At 41.0% G+C, this 23,162-nt stretch overlaps 1 protein-coding gene across 1 annotated transcript in view; it reads right to left on the minus strand.

Annotated features, from left to right (window-relative positions):
* The window catches only part of LOC110949394 (protein tyrosine phosphatase receptor type D), a 376,478-nt gene that overhangs the window by 227,727 nt on the left and 125,589 nt on the right, over positions 1-23,162 (minus strand). The window contains 1 exon segment of the mRNA XM_051944213.1: positions 3,752-3,824. The gene's annotated coding sequence lies outside the window, so the exon portion shown is untranslated.

The following is a 23,162-nucleotide window of genomic DNA, read 5'->3' on the forward strand; positions in this document are numbered from 1 at the left end:
ACATTATTGAGTGTGTGATACTACATAGGGCACTTCTAACTTTCTATCTGAATTACCATTTTACACGTAGATGTGGTTAAATTCTCTGCATAGCTATCTAACAGTGTAGAACAATGGCTGGGAAATGACTGTAAAGTGACTACTGGTCTAAATGGGCTGCATTTCAGTCGCTGTTTCAACCTCATCCTTTGTCTGACTACAGAAACAGAAGTGATTTATATGAGAACAGTTTTATTGAGAAACTGGCTGTTAAAATGCAGTATATGTGAGCACAGGGAGATGGAGAGAACCAAATAGATGGCTAGAGGGCTGAAACATAGAGGTTTGGTAACAATAGTCATGTTCTCACTACTTTTGTTTTACACTTCTAAATGTTTAGACATAGAAAACTAAATGAAAATGAAGGTTTTGTTGGCAATGAAATCTGAGTGGCAGGAATCGTATACCAACTTTTGTTGAACAGCAATTCACTGTAAGTCTGAAAATGCAAATGACTAGAACTATTTTTTTTGCTCCTGCAGACTTATTTTTGCACTGGAAAATAAAATAATAATTAAAAAAACAAACAGATACACTACCCCTAGGTTCAAAATAATCATCCAAGGTCACTCTAAAATACTCCACTCTGCATCTTGGTGGCATTCCCATAGTGTTATTAAAGAAATACCCTCAGCAATTTTCAACTGGAGAAGTGATATTTGCATAGAATTAACCTGTCAGAAAACATATTAAAGACGGGCCTAAATCTGACGTGCCTTTGGAATATCTTCTGTGTATTTGCATACCGTTTTCCTCCTGTGCAGCTGATAAAGCAGTATTAAGCTGGCTTACAGTGTTTGTGTTTATGCCTGCGTGTTTGTGTTCAGTGGCTGTATACTTAGTCGTATACCTGAATATGTGCTGGAAACTGGAATGTGTTTTAGCTGTTTTGGCCTGCTTCCCATCGCCAGCAGAGCCAAAGAGAGCAGTGTACTGCTACGCCTGACTGGCATGTTCCTCATGTGACCTCATGAAAGTACAAATCCCTTCAAGCAGTGTAATAAATCATCACGGCCAGGGCTGGCCCACAACACATGCTTGGATGCGAAGATGCACACACAATGCTGGCCATAAAACAATATATCAAATTTAATAAGCATGGAAACACAATAATATCAGGTACCCTGACCTTTTGAGGCAGCAGATGAGCCAATAGTCAGTCACATTTTGCGATGGAAGGTATATTCTGAACTCTATTGATGGCCATACCAACTAAAGTATCCTTGAACATGACAAGTAACCCTTAACCTACTCTGAAGGAACTCATACCTGGCAACATTAATGCCTCTACTCAAAGAGATTAAATGGAAATTTAGCTCTATACTTCATACTATATAAAGCTCAGGAGCCATCTTTCATCATAGCCCCAATGTGGGGATTCTGTGCTTTAAAAAGACATAAATTTTCAGCGTTAACAGGTCACTTCAAATTTATTGTAAGCAGTTTTAGGAAGTAGACTTTGGAAAGTTTTGTTTTTTTTTGGCTATCAGACTCATTGCTATTCTAAACCAGGTCACCTACTGCTGTGAATTCTGTTATATATAACACAACTCCATCTGACAGGTGCAGGGCACCTATGTACCCACCATTTTCGGTAAAATGCACTACAACATCTTTTAACGAGTGTCGCTAGGGCTTTCTCTCCACAAAGAAACAGCAAATTCAATTTAAATTTAATGCCTTAATGGTTCTTGAACAGGGCATTCAAATAGCCTCCAACAGACTAGGCGATAGTGACAATTCTGCTGCTGTCTATTACAATACTTCAAGCGCAAAGTTAGTCTAACTCACTTATCTGTACTTAACTGTTTTTGCCTTGCCTTTCCACTGACGCTACATTTGTCGCTGTCATCTTGAATTTAAATCACTTGGCCACCTGTGTCTCCGGCAAATTTTTACAAATGTTCACACTAATTGCCACAAGGCATCATATAGTAAGGGCGACATTCTCTGAGTGAAAAGCATCAATACCCCCTCTAGCATCAGCACGCGTCTATTTAACACAGTAATTTATTTGAGGCTGCCAGTAAGAATAAGAAATTTTAAAAAATGAGGGTGATCTCTCAATAAGGAGAATATTATGATCATTTCATCTCATCATACATCCCTGAAAGGGGTATTTGATAAGTTCACTGGAAATCCTATGGACATGTGGAAGAATGTTCTGGTGTATGCTGGCCCCTGCCAAGGGAACAGTAACTCGCAGCAACACAAACGCTCCAATTACAGCTGCACCCGCAAGTCCTCTGGGGGAAACCACAGCACTGCTCATTGATCTGAAAAACACCACTGTGATAGAGGGGAACTTCACTCTAGTTCCAAAGGACATGAACTACACTTTTAATTATCCCAGCTAGAACACCGTTATGATAATGATAGCAAGACGTTTTGAGACATGCTGATTTATCGCAGTATGTTGGAGCATTTGTGGTCGTGGGAAGTTATGAGTGTAGATTCAAGAACTACTTTATATATAACAACACATCATAAAGCAAATGGTACAATTGTATTCTGTGACGGCAGAGGATTTTGCAGATTCAGTGTGTTGATATTTGGGTCGCTCACTGTAATTAGCTAATGTGTACTAACAGTGCCACAATACACTAAAAGCACCTGCCAGTCTTCTATCTAAACGCTGTGAGTGGGTGCGTCATCTACACTAATGTGAGAACACGCTTGTTCTTAAAACAGTGGAGCAGCAGCTGCAGCAGCATTTGAGATTCCTGCACTCCAGAGGGCACCATTAGCATGCTTTATGTGTGTCATTATGCTATACGGAGCAATGCTACTATCTTTCAAGCAGTTTAGCATCAGTCCAGTACAGTAGCCAAACAGCAGCATCACTGGATGTGATCTATGAATGTCACTGAGTAAAATGGTTGTTTTTTTTTCACCTAAATATGATTACAGCTTACAATACAATGCTGTAAATACAGATCGTGAAAAAGACATTTTCTTTCTGACAATTTGAGCAGCATTCAACTTGATTCAAAAAGGAAATCAAACTTAACTTGTTTGCCACGTATTACTTTATATCAATAATAAAAGGCAGACAGTCTAGAAACCGATTTATTGCCACTGAACAATAGATCATATCTAGACATGTAGTCTTTCTGTACCTTAATCATTGCTAACATCATTTTGTTGTCTGATCCCTGATTTGATTTCTACGGTTTGACATTTTTGTCCTGTTGATATTATTTGGTGCACCAATATTTGAAAGATTTGTCATCAATGGAGTATTTTATTGAAAACACAATATAAAGTGAGATTTTTTTTTTTTTTTTTTTTTTTTTTGCGTTGTTTGTTTCTGGATCGGGCTGCTCAGTGGGCTAGTGGTTAGCACTTTCGCCTTGCAGCAAGAAGATCCCTGGTTCGAATCCCGGGGTGGGCCTGGGATCTTTCTGCATGGAGTTTGCATGTTCTCCCTGAGCATGCGTGGGTTTTCTCCGGGTACTCCGGCTTCCTCCCACAGTCCAAAAATATGCTGAGGTTAATTGAGTACTCTAAATTGCCCGTAGGTGTGAATGTGAGTGTGAGTGTTCGTCTGTGTATGTAGCCCTGCGACAGACTGGCGACCTGTCCTGGGTGTCCCCTGCCTTCGCCCGAGTCAGCTGGGATAGGCTCCAGCTCCCCCCGCGACCCTAATGAGGATAAAGCGGTGTATAGAGGATGGATGGATGTTTCTGGATCAAAAAAAATTGACTCTTACCAGTTTGGAATAATTGATCGCGATTGCTGCCTCGAACCAGAGTGATGAAAGAACAGAACTCCTCAGAATTTCCCTGAAAGCAAAGAGATGAAGAGGTTAGGATGTGTCATGCTTTTGTATTGTGTATCATTTTCCATTCACCGCTAAACACTTTACTGGAGATATAACACCGAGTTTGTGCACACAGTCACACATTGAGATGACAAGCATGAACTAATGCACACTGCAGCCTTTATGCATTTCTGTGTTATCAGCATTGCCCTTTGTAAACATGCTTCATGTACTCTGAGGAAGTGATTCTCCATTGTGCATACTGAGAGCTGCTAAAAATAGACTCCTGCAGGAATGCTGGCAAAGTCTCCACCTTATGCTGCAGACAGGAGATCAAGATGTTTGAATATGTCTGCTTGGAAGTAACAATTTCTGACTATTACTCTTTCTGTGTACAAGAAAGCATGAATGTGTCCCCGATGGATGCACATACATGCCTGTAATGGTTATATAGTGCACATACAGGGAAGTTTAATTGATTTTGTCAACCACTGGGTTAAGATTGATGACTGAAAAGTAATAAGGCAACAAGGGAGCCTTAAATGATGTCCAAGGGGCATGAACACATTCTTGAAAACACACACATAAATATGAAGTCGTCCATGTTTGCTTCAGTAAGCGAAGTAGAGGACATGGGTACAAAATTGCCTGAATATCCTCAAACGTCACAGCACCACTGGTGATTGACAGATCTCTGCCTGTGTTTGTCTTGCATGAAAACGACACTGATAATTGGATGTCGGACACCGTGGCGTACACTGCCTCTCCTATCTACTGTCCCTGTGTCGTACTCTGCATCTTCAAAGCATTACAAATGCGAATCTAACTTGACTTTTTGCATCTGTAATCCTACTTCACATTTTTCTCTATGTTGCCAAAGCACTTGATATGCAAAAATCATATGTTTACTTTGGAGATCAAAGTTTCTTTCTCCCTCCCTTTTTTCATTTCCCTCCCCATCTAAAAATTGACTCCTTTCATTATGCAAGCCAACAAAGAGCAGCGTCTGCTCATGCAGCCCATTCCAAGCATACTGATTAATTAGCTTGTATAATTAGCTTAATGATTTAGAGAAACATGGCCATGGCCACCCAAGAAGCTATGCTAATGGACCCCTGTCTACAGCAATTAAAATGCCCATAACTTAACAATGGCGGTTTAGAAGTCCAGAGAACGGCTGTGAGAAAAGTAGATGGCACAGTAATGGATGTAGCATCATATTAGCTGATGGTGTGCTAATGAACACTCTTGTACTTATCACATTGTTAGATTGTGTTGCAAGTCAAGATTGTGTTGTACTGAATATTTTTTCAGAAGTGCAGACACCACTGGAACAGTGAGAGCTAATGAAGTGTTCTCATTTCTCACTATGATGATTAATTTTAGTGCCAGCAGTACACTCGGTACAGCTGGACTTCAAGTTAGACTTGAACTGTGATGCAAGATGCTGAAAGGGTCAAATCTGCTTTTACTGCCTTCACAGAGAGGAAATTTATCTTCCATCTGTCTTATTATGCCATTCTATATAATTTCTGTCTGCCCGTTATGTTAACTCCTTCTCTGTGTGAGCACACACTGTAAAAGTGCATGAGTTAGGACATGCAGTTGTGGACTTTACAGTTTCCATTAAATGTGAGCCAAACCAGACAGTAGCTCTGCTCTCTGACAGTAACATCAGCATTCCTGGCTGCACTTCAGACATAAATCGCCCATTTATGACCTTCCCCTGAACAGTAACCAACAGAGACACCAGCTCGACTCATAAAACCACCTGAATGTTGAGATGGAGTTGAAGATATTACTTATCCATACACGACTTCTAAAATGCCAGTCAAGAGGGAGCAGTTAGAAAAAAATATCTAATCCTCATTTGTTTATTTTTTTAGTGCCATGATTGAAGGTTGGAAAGATCTCACCCAGTCATAAATGACTGGTAATTCACTGCACATTTTGCTGCTGACAAAGCAGAGGAATTATGGTGCCATCAGGCTTGTACAAACAGCTCAGGAAATGGACTCGGCTATATAGTCCGATGTTTATTGCAAGAGCACTGTAAAACCAGTGTCAAGCCTGTGGCAAAAGCTGGAAGTAGGAAGTTGTAAAAATGTCAACTAAAATACAATCTGAATACTAATTACAAGATAGCACACCAGTGATTCATTGTAAATACACATGAAGTTATGAAAAATGTGTATTAAGTGTGTAACATGATTTCTGCCTGATCATGTTTCCGATTTCCTAGAAAATGCAAGTTTAAGCTCTCTTTTGGTCTTCACCAAATCTTTAAACAATAAATACTCCTTTTTTTGCTCAAAAACTACTTCCAATCAACAGTCTAGTGTTGAGGAAATACTATGCATTTGGTTTATCTGAAACAGCTGTCTGAAAGACGGTTAATAAGAGTAGTGACTGTGAGCCAAGACTGTAAAAACATAGGCCATAAAAACAAAACATTGAGCTGCGCAAAACTGCAGACTCTGATTAAGCTGTTGGTTTATGATTTCATTTGTCATTCCACCACTTGCTAAATGTAAGTTTTCGCTCTATTTTGGTCTCCTCCAACACTTTAAATGATAAGCACTCCACTTTTTGCTCAGCAACTACCTCCAAGTCTTGCCAATCTGCAGTTTGGTGTTGAGCAAATACTGTAAAATTGGTTTATAAAATCGTTTAAAAAAAAAACAGAACAGAAACTTGAAAGAAGGATAATAAGAGTGTTGACTGTGAGTCAAGACTGTAAAGGTGCCATAAAACCTAAAACAATAGCTGAAAGATGCTAATATGTTTTCCAGAACTAGTCAGGTGCTAATTTGCTGTGCGTTCGTGAGATTTCACATTTGTCATTTAATCTTTTTTTATCCACAAAGATTAATTAATTAATGCAACATCAATTAATTCAATTTTATTACTTTATTACACATTTTTGTGAAAACAGTTAAATATTTCAAAGGGGGGAAAGACTTCAACACAGTGCTGACCCAGTATGGCACAGAAAACAGTCAGCCCCCTGTTAAATAATTTATTAGAACAAGAGTGAAAAGCTGTACCAGACACAGCGACTCTCCCACCATTGTTGCTATTATCCTACAACCTCGAACATTTCCACATTGTTTCATCTTTTCCGGTAGATTCCATATGCACGCATCCCTAACAGACTCCTTAATGCAATATTGTAAGGCAAATGAGTCATTAGGATTTGCAGCACTCTCAACCACACTAATTGTCGCGCAGACTTGATGTCATTTGTGTCTGTGTCTGCATGTTACCAGCAGGTGCAATGCTATTCACTTGCGCGAGCTGAACATCACAGTCGTGAGTTTGACACCATTGTGTCAAAAACTCTGTGCTCAGCTCGTCAGCTCTGGTGCGCTGTGCCCAAACAAGCCAGCTAAAAATGAGCATTTGGGAAGTGATCTGCCTTCTCTCTCTCTCTTTCTCTGTACCCACAGCTGCCTCTGTGGTGCAGGGTAGCGTCACTGTCAGACGTGGAATTAGTCATATAGTACATCATATGTCTATTCAGAATTGGCGTCATGCAAGCAACCGAAAAAAGATACGCCCAGGGTGAGAGGTTTGATATTTCAGACGTATTTGCATAGATTTGCAATAGTCAGGCTGGTGTTGACGGGATATCACATCTGCTATACGTGTGGTGTTGTCACAGTGAGAAGTGTTTACATCCACACTCAAACGAACACATTTTCAAATTCACTTATAAAGCAGCAACTTTTACTTGTGAATTATGTGCGCACTTGGCAGAAAAACTGGACATGTGTCTGTGCTTTATTGCGAAAACTGGCCATTGGCGTCTCTCTTTTCCTTAATGCAATTGCTAATCCTTTAATAAACAGTCCAATTTTTGAAGCTTAATGTTTTGTTTTTTTATCTATGCACACACATGCTGAACAGTTTTGATGCAGACTGATCTGACTTTAATCCATCTTTCTTTAGGAATGAAGGAAACAGAAAACTAGTACTGTGGCGGTGGAGTATAGGTGAGTACAGACGTCATTTTTGTACCTTTCCCTCGTCTGCAGTTAAAGCCCACTTATCAGCAGAGTTTTCTCTACCATGCTGGAAACTTTCCATCATGCCGAAACTGCTCCTCCCCAAAGGCTATCATAATCTGCTCAGCATGCATAATGTTAATCGTTCAAATATCTCATCAACACAACAGGATAAGCGTGCTGTCAGTGCAAAGAGGAGGAAGCGAGGTGGTGTGCAGTAAAGGAGACATACTAGAAAGAAAAGGCTAGGCAATATCGTATGAAGAGACGAAAAGGGTAAAGGGTGAGAGATAAAATGAGATGATGAAACCGAGTATGAAACAGGAAGATGCAACACGAAAACACAGGAAGAGGGAAAACACATTAAGGCTAAAGTGGGAGAATTAGATATAAAGAGACACAGAGAGGAAGAAAAAGGACAGAGGGGTAGCTCCATCTGCCTTTGGCACTCTTAGGAAACTCTACGCCACTACATTCAGTCCCTTTTTCCAGTCAGCTTTGGAGAAGATGATAGCATTGATCATCTTCTTAAAAGACCGCTTTTCCTGTCACCGTATCACCTCACGTCATTAAGATGACTGGTTGAGTTGCCTTAAAAGGTTTCTCTTATGTCTGGCAAAGGCGGCAATCTGTTAGATTGCCTTTCCACATTCTTCCCTCTTTTCATTTGATGAGACTGCTGACAAACCTAAGAAGTGTCCGTCATATTGATTCTCAGCAAACAGCTCTGTTTTTAGATCGTATTTAGTGAAAGGGGAGCCAAAGTAAAGGAGTGAAATCTACTCAAAACTGTATTGAATTGTGCCCCGTCCAAGGGCAGTGGGCATATTCACATGGACTGAGATTCTTTATAATTGGAAACACATGTTCATCAATCAAAACCAGGTAATTCCATCACATTCATTGCCTCCATGACAGATATTCTATTTCTATTGTCCTGATGCATTATCTTTTTGATGCTTGCACCCCCGGGTTTCCCCTAGGAGTTTCCATCGCAAATCTCATGAGTACCGGGTGGAAGAATAAAGTAAATAGATTTTGTTCTCCAGATCGCTCACATTTCCGCCACTATAAATCCACTTGTCGCCGCATAAATCTTTGGGAAGTTTGGGCTGCCCTGTGCCTCTGCTTATTAGCCAACCAGGGATCAATTTATCACCTTTGAGGACAAAGAATGGAGGCGTCGGGGGATTCTCTCTATCCCTTTGATTTATGGAGTCGAAGAAGAAGCAGGGCATTTTTAGGTCATGCAAATTCTTCCCGGCAGTAGTGCCTTACCCCTCCTACCTCCACTTTGTGTTGAATTAATTTCTTTGGCAGTGAGAGGAAGAGTGGAATCTGTAAGTAAATCAGGTGATGGGAATGCAAATGAGAGGGTTAGGCTGGTTTAAGTAAGTGCTGGTGACGGCACAGCTTAAATGCATTGCCCATGTATCAGCAGGAATTATACATGTTCAGTGGTGGCTGACTTCTGGATTAGACTGAATATTCCTTTGCACAGATCTGAAATTTGCCATAATCGCTTTCATACAATTCTTAGCCTTCACCACTAGTCTGTGCTATTGGTCTAGCGAATTCTTCTCCTGCTCTTGTGACCCATTTTTTTCCATGCAAGAAGCTGCAGGAATGTTCCTGCCCCACCTTACCTGTACTAAGTGGCCACCTCATCTTGGCAAAAAAAAGGAGCTACAGTGCCAGGCTCCTGTTCTCTCATTTGTAATTGTCCTCATGTAAATGATGGGCTGGGGATGTGGGAGGGTGGTGCTTGTGGGAAATGTGTTTTTTTATGAAATAGAATTGACTCAAGTGAGGTTGATGGAGTGTTGCTGATTTTTTTTCTTTTTTTTCTTTTTTTTTTTGCATAGCGGTTACAAGGCAGGTTTGAAACATTGCATCACGTATTGTTTGGATTCAAGTGTGAATCCAGTGTGATTCAACCTCTTATCAGATGTTATGAAAAAACAAGTAGAGAATGGGAAAAGGCAGCTCTGTTTTGAGGTTACAAAATGCACTTTTATGTCAGAACATTTGTTCTCTTTCTGTAAGTGGTGTGTGTGTGTGCATTAGCTTGGAGTGTATGTTTGCTTGAAATACAAAGTACATATCTACACGTCGCTTTGTGTTTGGCAGCTTTTTAGATATTCAAATTGGAGTTTTGCAATACCTCCCTGTATCACATGCATTTCATATAAGCCCAAACTCTTATTTTTTCGTGTACGTCTCAACTACAAGCTGTGCGCAGGCTCCACTTCACAACTCACTCGCCACTGTCTTGGCTCTCGTCCACGCTCATCCCTCCTCATAACAAATGAGCCCGCATCGGCCAGCAGATTTCTCCACCACCTACCAGTACCGCCACATCTTTGTCATCTTCTCTCTCCTGCACTCTCCTCTTTCTTTCTTTTTTTCCTTTTCCCTTCTGCTTTAACTTCCTCTCCCGTTTCCCTTTCTGCCTTGTTTAGGCACACTACAGCCTTTCTTGTGGCAGAGAGCATAAGACTCGCCGTTTGCTGAGTGGGCAGCAGGGAGCGGAGGAGGAAAGAAAAAGAAATAGAAAGAAAGCCTCAGAAGGAGGAGGGAGGAAAAGAGTTATCTAACAGGATTAAAGGAGAACAACGGAATGGAGAGCACTTAAAATACTCATGACATGAGCCCTCTTGCAAAAAGGAGGGGATGAGTAACAATGGCTGAATCACTCTTGAGGTTCTCCGTCTCTACACAATATGCTCTCTCTCTCTCTTTTGTCACCTATGTCTCTCTTTTGCTCTTCTTCCGTCTTCCCCTTTCGGCCTCATTTTCGCTTACCGGCCAGGGAATCTGATGGATCTCAGAGGGGTCGTGTTAATAATAAGAGTGTGAGTGGCTTTAATTAAGCAGTGGAAGAAAAGGTATTCAGATAGACTGACAGGAGCTTCCTCTAGCATTTACTGTAAGCCTTTGTAGATGTTGTTAGCTCGAGGAAGTGGTGTGGTCAAGGAGAGATACAGCACAAGTGAATGAGGTTGTGTGGAGCAATTTTTGGACTAAAGCAAGAAGGACTGACTTGAAAAATGAGACGTGACAAATAAATAATTTCGCAGCGAGGTCAAACAAATTTCTTAGCTACCTTTACCGACGAGCGTGTGTGTGTGTGTGTGTGTGTGTGTGTATTGAGATGTCGACAGCAAATAAGAACAAATACCTTTCCCCTCAACCCTCACCATAAGAGAATCGGAATGGTGGGACAACATGACAAATTTCCTCGGGCGGATCGAACTTCCGGGAGAGAATAGCACTTCAAACGATCGGTGCGCCTCGCAAGCTTCCCCCTGCCCGTCTGACTCGCGAAGATAGCAGCTGTCTGGCAGCTCGGCCCCGAAAACACACACGCACAGACGTTCGCTTCTGCACACAGGTGTGGGAGCTCTCTGATTTTTGCATAAGTACACACAGACCCTCTTCTGCTGAACTCAAACATCACTCAACCCAGAACACACACACACACACACACACACACACACACACATACACATATGGGCATTTTTCACCTTCTGTAAAGGAAGACATGACATGTCTTTTGTCCAGGCTTTGACAACTGCCAACATTTTTAAGTAGATTCTAATGCAGAAAACTAATGTGTTTATGCTGGCTATAAAAAGATTCCACTTGGCGCATAATATCTGTGGATGAGGTCTCTGGAGTTGCCGCTGCCTCTCTTTATATATCACATAACAAACATGTGATGGCAGTGGGAAAGAAACTCTCCAGCCTTTGTAAATAGGGCACCATTTGAATATTTCACACACGGCTTGTGCTTATTGAGCATTCATTCCTTTTGAGTCATTGCTTCTACCAAAATGCAAAGAGGAAAGTATATAAAATCACAAAAATAAAGAAGACGGCGAGTGTTTGTGTGTGTTTGTGTATGCGCGCTGGGTGTATTCTGTTCTTCTTCTCAGCGAGAGGTATTGCGTCCTTGATGGTTATGTAAGGGATGAATTTTAATGATAGTAAGATCGTGGCAGTGTGCACAAAATAATGACAACTTGGCCTCCTGGTAAATTGACTGCGAGATTTGGTTTTTGGTGCTGACTCTCCAAAGAGAGGACTTAAGGAGCTTCTGGGATTGGAAAATTGAAAGATAAAGATTCTGTTACACAGGGAATGTGTGAGTGCTTCGATATTCAGCTCGGTGACACGACAAGAATCATTAGGCTGGGAGGAGAAAAAAAAAAGCCTGATGGAATAACTCAAAGGCATAATCAGTTGTTTACAATACCATGGAAGAGCTTAAGAAAGGAAGGAGGCAGAGAGAAACATTCACAGATGAAGGAACTCGGATTGACCAGACGGCGCGCTGACATATTCTGAATCCTTGCCGACACACTCCTGATGTGTGACAACGAGCGACAGATGGGAAAAGCAGAGGAAGAAATGGATGCAAAGGTGAAGAGGAGGAGGAAGGCGGAAGCGGAAAATCAATGGAATCTCATTCAAGATCCCTTTAGCAAGGCACTCCTGCAACGCTACAAACAGTACAGGACCAGGCAGCTCCCAGGTGTGAAGGTGTGAATGACTATGACCCTCGTCTCTTTGTGTAACTACTCCCTAAGGCTGTTCCTGTAAATAAGAATGTGTTCTTAGTCAACATGTCCCGTCTGATAAAGGATTAAGCTTTAAAGAGAGCAACAGCGAGTGAGAAAGAGGGGATGGGGAGCAGGGCAGTGAAGAAACAGTAAAATAAATCACTTAAAGGATGGGGGAAATGGGGAAAGTAACAAATTACACAAGGTTGTTTCAGCTTGAGATGCTGTAAAAAGGAGCAGGATTTGCATCAGAGAAGACAGTAAGGTCAAGGACGGCACGCCTCCCAAGATTGCAGCTGATCTGAGACCTGTGACGGAGTGAGGCGAATCACCATACACTTGGCAATGACTGACAGAATACTAAAAAGAGAGCCTTGTCACTGGAAGGAAAGGATAAAGTGAAAGAATAGGCAGGGAGGAGAGACAAAGCGTCGAGAGAGGCAGCTTGAGGATGGATGGCAGAATATTAAAGCGAAGGGTGTAACCTAAAAATGGTACAGCGAGACGGAAACAGACACAGAAGGGGAAGGCAGTCGAAACGAAAGAGGAGAAACAGTGTGAATGAATATTAGGGAGAGGGGCTATTCACCTGGTGTTGATATGGATGAGGGAGGAGAGGGATGGGAGGTGGAAGGGGGGGGAGGGCGGAGACAGCCGAAAAGTGAGGAGAGTGTGCAAAAAAGAGATAGGACTTCTCCTCCGGGAAGCTCTGGGAAAGAGGGAAAAAAAGAAGGACAGGTGAGATGGAGTGAACGGGAGAGAATGGCGAACGGAGTAAGGAGAAATGTGGGATAAAAGAAAAGTAGAGAGCCGAAGAAAAAATTTTGGAAGGAGAGCAGAGATAAAAATAGAGAAGGAGACAGAAGGAGAGACATTCCGAACAAGTCCAAACTATCGCGCCCGAACACACTTATCTCCCAAAGTGCAGACAGTACATTATCGCCACTGGCACTAAAAACAGCCTGAATCATCAATAAATGAAATCCGGTGCAGGTAAACACGACGCAGTGTTTCAAGCACAGAGGTATCACACTGACAAAGGGAGGCTGATGGTGAGGAGGATACGGCTGTGCAGACGATTTCTCATTATCCGCCGTGCGTCAGTTATTAACGCTGTGTCCATTCGAACATCTAATTAATGCAGATAGCCAAATGCCAAACCTGATGAAATACCGTGATGAGGGATTAGCTGGAATAACAAACGCTCTGACCAGCATAACTTTGTCTGCCTGATTAGGTGGCAGAGAGAGGAGGGGAGAAGCATTTCTGGATCGCTTAAATCTCTCGTCTTTTTTCCCCCCTCTCTCCACTTTCTCCTCCTACCTTCTCTTTCACTGTCCTTAATGAAGACTTTTTCCTTCTGCCATGTGCCCCCATTCTCCCAGCTTCCCTCCCCTCAGTCGCTGAGTGCTGTCCTAATTCCATTCTGATAGATGGAGAAGGGAAGAGGCTCATTAAAAATGGCTTTGCTGATTGTGTTGCTGCTGTTTTTTTTTTTTTCTGTTGTTTTTTTTCCCCCCAGTCAAGTGCTGTGTGACTGTATGTGTGTGTGTGTTGTCTGGTGAAGTTTTTCATCCAGGTACTGCTAGGGAGAGTGTTTGGGTGATTCAGCATGTGAAATAAGAGCAATTTATATATAGATATTTTATTGCAGTGTTTGCAACAGAGCTACCTTTATCCCCTGTATTGCATTGTGTTTCAGTAACAGGTGAAAAAACAAGGATGTGTCTGCTTAGAGCAAGAAAAACCAAAGCCAAATGGGCAATGGGATGGTAGAGATATCAAGATTTAAGCAGGTGGGATAGGTGAACCAGAACAGACTTTTCTTACATTTCTTGTGCCCTACAACAAACCAAACATATCTAAACTAAATGCCCCTTTCATAGCAGAGAACACTCTCTGCCCACATTGTTGGTGAAAGAAGTGTTGAACAAAGAACAGCATGTTCCAAGATGGCTGGAGTCTTAACACAAGAGTCGTCTGAGAAGTCAAGTCTGTAGATGGAGCAGTGTCTTATCAATATCAACAGCAGAAGGAGAAATATTTGTGCGCTTTCTGCCCAAGTGTTGAGCTCTACATCCCAGTTGGTATTTACTCTCATTTTTACTGAAGAAGAGACTAAAAGCTTGCACACATTTAGTGAAAATAGCATGCAGCACATAGTGATTCAACCAGTTTGAATCCTTCATAGACGGCAGAAAAGGTTAGATCAGATTCAACCTTTTTATTTCTTTGCACAAGTACTAAGACTAATGAAATGCAGTTTAGCATCATACCAGAAGTGCAAAAGCAGCAGTAAAGTGTATTATTTACAGTATACAATATGTCTTCTAGCAGTCAGGTTACCAGGCATTTTTATGTGTGCATTATGTTTTTTTTGCAAATGAAACCAACTGCATACAATGTTTTATTCAATGTATTATAGAGCTGCTGGTAGTCATGTTTCTAATAAATTTAACAAGAGAATGCTTCCAGTCCTGAAGCCAAGCTAAGGAGATCTTGACTCCAGGCTCTATCTCCACAGATAATACAGAGGTTTGGCTACAGCTGGGAAGCATCAATATGTAAACAGCCTAGTCATTTTGGATAAATCATAAACTTCAAAATCCTGGTTGTGAACCCATTAACTTAGATGAATTGTGGATAAAGATGCAAAAAGCTTTATTTTCTGCTATTAAACAGGACAGAACATATACAGAAATTCAATTGTTCGTGCATCCAAGTATACCTGAAGCAATGTGGAAAAAGCATTATGATCTCTTGTCCCTCAAATGTGTTGTAAAAGTGCATTATTGTAAGGCAGCTGCATGTTTCTCTGAAACCATCTGTATTTTGAAACCCTGTGGCAAACACAATTTCAAGTTTGATTGCTGACAATTTGTAATTGCCGATTAGCAGTGTCACTGTCTATGAACAAAATGACAGGTATAGCTGTAACCAATACTGACACGGTGACTGGGTTTGTTCAAATGGGAGCAGAGGCTGAATTCTTTCTATCAGATATTAAAGACCATTTCCTCAGTTGCTCATCAGAATCACTGATCAGTTCAAACCTTTGCTGACACACATATCGTACTACATTCTCAAATAGTTTCGTAGAATCTATTTAGTTGATCATGTATACCATTAAAATGAATAAAACCTGTTGAACTGAGATAGACAAACACAAAAACTGTCACATTAAGTTAGTCAGCATTGTTAGAATTCCAACTGTTAAAATTAAATTCATTTGTATGATGTTTGATTTTAGATCAGTTCACAAAAGACAATCGTCGTAGTCATATAATACGATTCAGACATTATTAATGAGGGGAAACAAAGGAATAATTCACTGTCTTGGGTTGGGTTGCATCTCTATATAACACAAAGCAGTCTTTAATATGGAGTTAATCAATCAAGTTTATACATACTAGTCAAGGTAGTAATATTAAATCAGTCCTTTGAAGTTTGCACTAGATAGATTCTAGAAAAAGCTTACTGTTAAATCTAACAGTGAAGCTGTAACTGATTTAGCTCTGGGCTAGCCTAGCCGCGCTAGACAACCCACGGCAACGAATTTAATTCTCTGCCAGGGTGGGTCTAGTTACCCTCCATAAGGCTCGAGGCTGGATTCTCCTAAAACTGGCCGGACCAATCACCATGAAGTGTAGAGTCAGAAGGCGGGTGTAACTAAGTGACGACAGAGGCGCGACGATTCTGACAGAAACAACCAGAAACAACTAGCCTAGCCGCGCTAGACAACACACGGCAATGAATTTAATTCTCTGCCAGGGTCGACAACAAAAACGACAACAGTCGTTGAGCTCCATTAGCACCGACTCTGAGTAATCTTTCTGTTAACATGTCTGTAATACACTTGAGCTTTATAAATAAGGCTTCACCGAACTACCGCATCCTCTGATTTCCGGCGCTCTAGGAGCCTATTCGTTGTGCTGATTGGTTGTATACCTACCCAATTGCTGCAGAGTGATTTGATAGACAACCTTTTAGCCCGCCTCCCTCCCTGTCGAGCGTGCCTAGACCCTTGTGCCTTCAGAAACATGGGTCTAGCTGGCTAGGCTAGCTCTGGGCTGCAGTTAAATGACAAAAATTGAGTGAGCCTTGTGTTGCACTGGGTTGAAATGCAGGCTTTGTTTAAAAAAAGAAAAAGAAATATGTAATATCTAATGTGAAGCCAACATTTTTCTTTCCATTTTTTATGTTTTTTATTTTCATTTTTGAAAATGAAAGTGTCTGTGGACACTCGGAAAAATGTTGAACAGACTGATGTCAGATTTTTTTGTATGGTAAATAATCCAAGAAATGCAACCTTTTTTGATGTTTTATGGCTTTCTAGCTGTGTCATTCTGCACAGAAAACACTTTTGAGCTCTCTCTACTTTTACCCATGGCTGTGTTGTTTCCAAAAAGGTGCAGGACTTAATATTGCAGTAAATGTGAAAAATGTGACAGGAGCAAAAACAGTCAGCAAAGGCTTCAGCGAGTTAAACCAGTATTTAAGTATAAATACAGGCCTGGCTGTCACCATCTAGTTTCTATCATCACTTTTCCAAACAGTAGAAAGATTCTAGCTGTGGAAGAAACTGCAAATGCGTTTTTCAAAGTAACCAAAAAACAATCCGAAACTGACCATCAGGCAAAACCCTCACAGTGTAAACATTAGAAATCTAAAAATTGTAACACACATGCAGTGCAGAGAACAGTATGAGGAGGCCAGTGGAAATAAACATACACATTCTATATGATGCACAAAATGTGACAAGTCCTGATATGCAGCAGTTTCCTTCCACCCAGACAGCTCTACCAAAGGATGCTTTTAACTCACAACTTGTGTTTCCACTTCTTGCACATGACAGTAGATTTTTGATGCTATCGGCAGCTATGTAGTGGGTGTTACTAAACCCAGAAAAAGACTGACAGTTAAGCAAAAACAGGCAAAAATCATTCTTATCATTACTTCTTCTTTTGATAGATTACTTGTTATTATTTAGGAAATTACATATGATCATTACAATTTCCCACAGCCCAAGTTTGCTTATAGAAATCAGTTTCTACCTTATCAAAGAAAACAGAGTAGACCACAAACTATTCCGAATTTATCTAGAACCATTTATCTATTTTAATAGATTTTTTTCTTTAAAATATTACCAAACTGAACCCTGAGTTGTTGTTTTTTTTTTATCAGCTGGCATATTCCTCCATTTCACATACAGTATATCCCCTTCCACACCTTATTCACAGCTGTAATCTGTATAAATAGCTTCCAGCCCCTGTGTCCTCCCACATGAGACCCAACACGCATAATACTCTTACACTTAAGGGCTCTGCAGCACAGACGTAATCTCACACATATCACTGCTGGGGACAGGCATCCCTTTATGCAATCAACAGGCCATGAGCTGCACACATCCTTTAAAATATATAAAGGTTTGCAACCTACACAGATACGCGCAATTTTGATGCATGAATGCAGAGACACAAACTGAACAATACAGCTTTAATTTATGCACGCTCGACAAAAGTACGTTCACACCGTGAGTCACCGTACACATGTTTAAGTGAGCTACTTCAAATATTCATGTGCCAGTTTCAGACGTCTTTGTCATTTTGTTGCTAAAATTACCATCCTTTTGTTATAAAAGCGATTCAGTACATCATTTAAATCCATGCATCAATAAATTAAAGCAAGACACACAGGAATTGTCTCTTCAGTGTCAACTTGTCTCATCCAGAGTTTGGTTCACTCACACTCTGAAGATGACTGTTTCCTTTCCTTTCCTTTCCTTTTTTTTTTGTTCTGCTCCTCACTGCTCGCACAATGCTGCCAATTAGTTAATGGCGGACAGTGAGGCGAGAATCCAACCTTTTTGCTACAAATTAAATTCCTCACATTTGCAATTCAAAGCTGCAAAGAAAGTGGGAAAAGTACTTAACAAGCCCAGTGCATATATGATTATGGCCCAGCATGTGACAATAATGGGTTGTGTGTTGGAGAGCATTCCATGCGCATACTGTAATGCACACATACACATGTGGGCAAATACTTGAAAGCAAATGTTAAATTCACCTGCACTTGACAGCCGAGGCAGTGCAATATGACTGTGAATATGAGCGCTGTGGCAAAACGCAGCCTATAGCAGGATGTATTATAATTCAAGCCGGCTTTGATGCTTTTATGGAGTTCACGGGGCCAAAACCATTCAGAGATCTAACATTTGTTCCTTACATTTAGGCAAACACAAGCACTTACCTACACATACTGTAGACTAAAAACATGCAAACACCTTCAAAATCTGTATTCCCTCTGTATGTATGATAACCAGTGGCTTGTGTGGTGGATAGTGTGGCTTGAAAGGGTTACAGGGTGTGTGGAGTTGAGCCGTGATGTAGTGCTCTGAATGCATACAGCTCCGTACTTCATAGCCACTGTCATGCTCAGTCCACAGATTTATCGATGACCCTTAATAAAACTGTAACATTTGATAAATTTGCTGAGTGGGAATGATCAGGGTAATAAATAAAGCAACTTGTAGACTACAGCTGTGGTGTGCGCTGTAATTGTAACAGCAGTGGTGCAAAGTCTGCATGGATGGGGGCAAATGGAGCCTGCAGAGTGAGCTGCATGCTTATTGCCAGGACAGGAGCCCTAGTTAACGGCGGTAATGTATTCTCGGGCATCAAAGGCTCAAAGTTGAGAGTTTTAAAGGAGCTCGTCACTATTGATTTTGAACCAAGAGCAGCTTCCTAGGTTCATTATATGGGTGCTCTCAGCCCTTACTTTAGGCAGCGGGGACAATCCACAAACAACAGGGAAGCTTGGGGTGAGCATGCCTTTGTTGTTTCGAACAAAAATTTGTTTCAATCATTTGCTGTTTTGCATTTGCAGGCTATAAAGTATAAGCCGTGGCTAATGAATACTATGTGAATGACTCCAGCCCCTGGGGCTTATTCACAATTAATACACATTTTAATTGAGCACTGAAAAAAAAACTAAGACCATTTGGTGCAAAGCAGTAACAAAAAGGGGAGGATGAGGGCTAAGATGTAATTGCTGTAGTTCTCTCAGGCTCATCTCTCAAGGAAAGAGCACTGTTTGTGCTTGTAGCCTTTGAGTCTGCAGAATTGTCAAAACAGCTAAAAATCATGCATTTTCATGTGTTTTGTTTGGGTGCAATTTGTGCTGTGTATGTGAAGTGTCAAATTCAGTTGTGTGAGCATGCTCCGGTGGAGTCATCCAGTACGAAACTGCTTAAAAATTGCATATTCATTTAGTTATTTTAGGTTGTTTGGGTCCACTTTGTGCAGTGGGAGTACATAAAAAGTATGAAAAGTATGTGAAAATGTATTAATTATGTGTGAGTTACGAATTACATATCAGAACTTTCAGTTAACTCGCTCAAACATCAGATGTATCTAAATTGCACAGCAGAGCTCAGAATGTGCTTGAACAGATGGCCGATTGTTTATGGTGGACTTGGAGAGTATTAGACAGGCAAACGTGTAAACATCAGTGTGGGCAATCAATATCTCATTAGGGTGTCTGCTTTAGTTCATGTTTTGTCGCTTTGCATTCTCCTCACACTCTTTATCGAATTGGTAACTACAGCCATTTGGTGTGAAGGGCAATGCAGTACATGGCACAAGATACAGGTAAATGGACCTCCACTGATCGCCACATGCTTTCTGCACACTTGCTCCGAGTCCATCATCCTGCGATACGATCGGCGGTTTGAAAAACATCCGAGCAGCACAACTTGTTCACACTCGTGAATTTCTAGCAATGCCATCATCCATTTTAGCATATTTTTAGGCGGAGGGAATCAGGGACACAAGATAGCTGGTGGTGCTGGTACACTGGGAGATAATGCAGGATGAGCCTCAGGCATAGGAGGGCTGGAAAACTCCTCTTGTCACTTTAGATAAGAGGAAGGAAATGGGACTGGTTGCTGAGGGACCAGCTAAGTGCTTGTCGCTGTCCCTTTAGCTTACCCACAGCAGCCTGCTATAGTGCATCTGGACAGGCAGATGCCCATCTTGCCACAATCAGTTGTGTATGAGGTTTTCTCCCAAATGGGTAGTTGGGGAGCAAGGTTGATGAAAGCCTGTATAAAGTTTGCAACTGAATTACACTTCAACTCTCACACTTTATAAATTTTATCTCATGGAAGTGGAAGGATGGAATAGTGGTTAGAGGAATTGTCCATCAACCAGAACAGCCATATGTTTGGCAGTCTCCGCCTTGCTGAAGTGTCCTTGGGCAATGCACTCAGTCGTATCATATCAGTTGTGATAGCAAACCTTTCGTGTGCTATTCTACCAAAGCAGTCTACATAAACTGACTAAAGTAACCCATACAAGGTGATCCAAAATAGTTTTTTTTTAAAGGCTGGTTCACAATGGCTTCTCAGTCTGTGAACAGTTGTCCATTGTGGCTCCTGATTATGTTATCAGGGGTGTTTTGGCTCAGGCTTGGCAATGTTTGAAATTCTATGTTACAAACTTGGAAGTGTAAGGTTGAAGTGCAGATTCAGTAGGAAAGAACATACTAAGGACATCTGATTTCCAGCTGCATTATAGGAAATGTAGGAACCATCATTTCTGGAATTTGATCAATATGACGCACCATGATATTGGCTGATTTTGACTGGTCTTTGTTGCTTCCTTTTTCTAATCTCTCTTGTCTTCTCATTTTGCTGGCAACATAGTACAACCTACAGTCATGTTTTAACATAATGTTAACATTTAGGGACCCCAAGCAGTCGTGCAAATAAGAGCATGTCAGATTTCTACTGCATCGTTGCCTTTTGATGGGACAGATCTCATCACTCTGGTAATCTGGAAAATGTAACTTTCTCATGTGGTTAACACTGTGAAAGTGTATTCAACCCCAATTATGATTTTTCCTTAAACTTAAACAAACTAAAGACGTTCTAGTGCCTAAACCTAACCAAGTAGTGAGAATAAAAAAAGAAAGTGTTACATTGAGACTTAATTCAAAGAATAATACTAATGTAGCTGAAAAAAAGTTAATGGTTTCAGGACGTGGACTCTTGTCCATCATCCTTCCAAATTCCTTTCGCAGACTTTTGTTACTCTTTCCAACTAGAAACACTGTTGTATGTTATTTCATTAACATTGATATGGGTCATATCACATAGTAAAGACAAGCAACGGATGTCGTTTCGACTGGAGATGGTGATCCTAATCGAGGCACTTTAACACTTATCAGTATTGGCACAAATTTAAGTCCAATCTTTGGTTTATGTCTGCTGCCACAGAGATGTCTTAAAGGGTGACCCCCATTTGTGGTAGAACTTTATCAATCAATAATAGATTGATTGATAACACAAATTGAACACACTGGGTATTTTTCCTGTGCCGATATTGTTGTTTTAGTAAACTGGAGATAAGAAAACTGTCCTCATTGTTTCCAACTTGGCTTAAACAAGTGAGCTTTGAATGCAGGCATTAAGCATCACATATGTCTTTGTCATGGCTCCCATTGCTAGCTAAACCTCTGCAATGCTCTCTGCTTGCCAACATGAACTGCCTGTAGCCAAATGACTGCCGCCCCTGGTCGTTACAGTATTGAAAACTAAGAGGCTCCACCTGGTGGAACAACTGAATACTACAGATAATCTGCAGTATGTTTTCCGACATGCATGTAGAAAATACAGGGTTTTTTTCTTCATGTATTGCAAAGCGATCCAGTTATCAGCAACAACTTGGTCAGGACATCCATAGTCGGAGGACTTGTTTCATATCTTTGATTTGACCCTTAAATACTTTGCATTGGCAGCTCTTGAATGCAATTTGCCTCTGGGTATTCGAGAATGTCTGATCACAAACTAAAATCTATTTCAGCTTCCTTTCTGCTGATTATTGATTTTTTTGGTGTTTGTTGTGCTGTTGTTTTAGATGTGTGTGGAAGAAAACTGTTCAGAGGGATGTGTGTAAAGCATCTGTCGTGGGATACTCAAAAGGGAAGCATTGCTCATATCTGTCCACGCTTGACTAGTTCAGTCTTCCAAGATATATACACACGCAACTGTGCTGTGCCCAATGGCAAGGACAAAGCTTAGGTCGCTTTTAATATGTAGGTAAATAATTATATCTGCTGTAATTACTGCTGCTTTAAATCAGTGTGATTACAACACATTTCATTATTCAATTCAGCACATGCAATCTAATTACATCACTTTCATTTTAACTGCTGTAATGATCTTCCCAGAGGGGACTTTTGCTTCGTGATGTAAACGCTTCATGTTATTGCGAAATGGAGTGAATGGAATCACCTCGAGTTGGAAATAAAATTCATTAGGAAATAACTAGTGAAATGGTGGCAGGTGAAATAGCACTGATCTGTGATGAACCTTGTGGTGCATTAAAGGCTTTCAAGATAAAAAAAAAAAGGAGCTTCCGAGCTACAAACCTGATCCACTATTCTTCACTTATCTTTGACACTTTGCTCAAGATATGTTTGTTTATGATGCAGCTTGATTGATAAATGTGAGCAGCCACGCGGGGCTGTGCACAAACATTCCACCCTCCTACCTTCCTTCATTGGAAGGTCAGCTGCTACCCAAAATGTGTTTATTTTGAGGATAATTGCATCAGATTGAACAGTGAAATACCGTCACCTCCTGTCGGTCCCCTAGAAGATTAGCACCAAGGCCATCAGCGGAATCGATCAATGCGCAGCCCGGTGGCTGCTTGAGGGATGGGAAGGTCAGTGGCTGTGATATTACTCACGTTGGCAGAGATCTGGTGTCAGGGGCTTTAATTTTGA

Source organism: Acanthochromis polyacanthus, chromosome 23, assembly GCF_021347895.1.
Source record: "Acanthochromis polyacanthus isolate Apoly-LR-REF ecotype Palm Island chromosome 23, KAUST_Apoly_ChrSc, whole genome shotgun sequence".
Taxonomy (NCBI): Eukaryota; Metazoa; Chordata; class Actinopteri; family Pomacentridae; genus Acanthochromis; species Acanthochromis polyacanthus.